This window comes from Sparus aurata, chromosome 11 (assembly GCF_900880675.1).
Source record: "Sparus aurata chromosome 11, fSpaAur1.1, whole genome shotgun sequence".
Lineage (NCBI taxonomy): Eukaryota > Metazoa > Chordata > Actinopteri > Spariformes > Sparidae > Sparus > Sparus aurata.
In genome coordinates, this window is record NC_044197.1 from 28,465,227 (window position 1) to 28,466,739 (window position 1,513).

The 1,513-nt window shown below is 35.3% G+C and overlaps 1 non-coding gene across 1 annotated transcript; it reads right to left on the minus strand.

Moving 5' to 3' along the window:
* Positions 1–905: 905 nt before the first annotated feature.
* On the minus strand, positions 906–977 carry trnah-gug (transfer RNA histidin (anticodon GUG)). Its single transcript has one exon. It is a non-coding gene; the product is annotated as a tRNA-His (tRNA).
* Positions 978–1,513: the final 536 nt, after the last annotated feature.

The following is a 1,513-nucleotide window of genomic DNA, read 5'->3' on the forward strand; positions in this document are numbered from 1 at the left end:
ACATGTTACAAGATATGCTATCTTCTAGTAGCAGTGTAGAAATACTTTGTAACAAATAAAAGTTCAACATTAAAAAATACAAAATCAAGCTAGGCTTTTGGCTACTCCTACTTAAACTAAAATCAAAGTACTGTTGTGTGGAATGGCCCATTTCAGAATAGCCCAATGTATATTATATTATTGTATTAAAAGTCAGTGTTGTCAAAGTACCCAAGAGTCATACTTGAGTGAAAGTAAAGGGTATCATGTTATAATATTACATTAGTAAAAGAGAATGCCAACCCTTAGGAATTGTACCCATGTATCTGATATTAAATGTACTTAAGAAGTCATTTTCAAGCAGTAAATGCACTTAAATAGCAAGCGTACATGTATATATTATTATACGTATACTATGGATCGACAGATTCTTGTTGAGTATCAGAATCTTTTTTGTTTTTTAAGCTTTTTTTTTTTTTTTTTTTTTTTTTAGTATAGTGCACACCAGAGATAATTTAAATCCTACTAAGACTACTAGTATCTTTAATTTGAATTTAAGTACAGCGCTTGAAGAAATGTACTTTGTTACATTCCATCACTGCTAAAATGATTGATATTTTAATGCATACATCAGTGTTGGAGAATTCCTGCAGGGATCGATAAAGTCTTATGTCATCAACCAAATATGATATTGAAATGCTCTGTTGATAATTTTTTTTACTAATAGTGAGACAGGCTGCCTCAACGTCTGAGGGCAGAGCTCTTACTTACAATGTTATTTTACATTATGGACTTTGTTTTGCAGTAGAAAAGCAGGAGGTAATTAAATATTTACACTAAATGGACGTGTTTGAATTTGGGCCGATGTTTTTTCAAGACTAATTATTTGGGCTCTTGGAAGGAACCCGCATGTGTCTTCAAAATACTGCCGTGACCCGGATTCGAACCGGGGTTGCTGCGGCCACAACGCAGAGTACTAACCACTATACGATCACGGCGAGCTGTCTGTTGGATGAGGTTGAGAGGATTCCCACAGATAGACCTCAGTCTTCTAATAGTGAACACCCCTTTTTTTTCTATGAAATGTCGTCATTAAAATACTCCGTTATCTATTAACGCCAAAAAAATCTGGCACAAAATGGAGTTATTGTTTTATGTGTCAAACACATTCAGTTAAAAACCAGAATGAGCAAATATTGTACACACAGACAGCTCCATGACTCAACTGCAAAACATTGGACCACATTAAGAAGACACACACACACACACACAGACAGAGAGAATTCGGTCTTAATAAGTCATAGAACAAATTGGTCCTTTTTCGGAAAATAAGATTGGAGTGATACACCTTCATTTTATTGTATCTTCGACTGTGGGCGTGGCTTATGACAGTTTAAAAATCCAGTCGACATGTGATTGGTCAATAGCTGTGTATTCATACGGATTCAATCGACTCTCTTTAACCATTGGATAAGACGGAACCATCCCTCGCTCACCATTGGCTGAATAAACAACACACTGAATTTCAAACTGT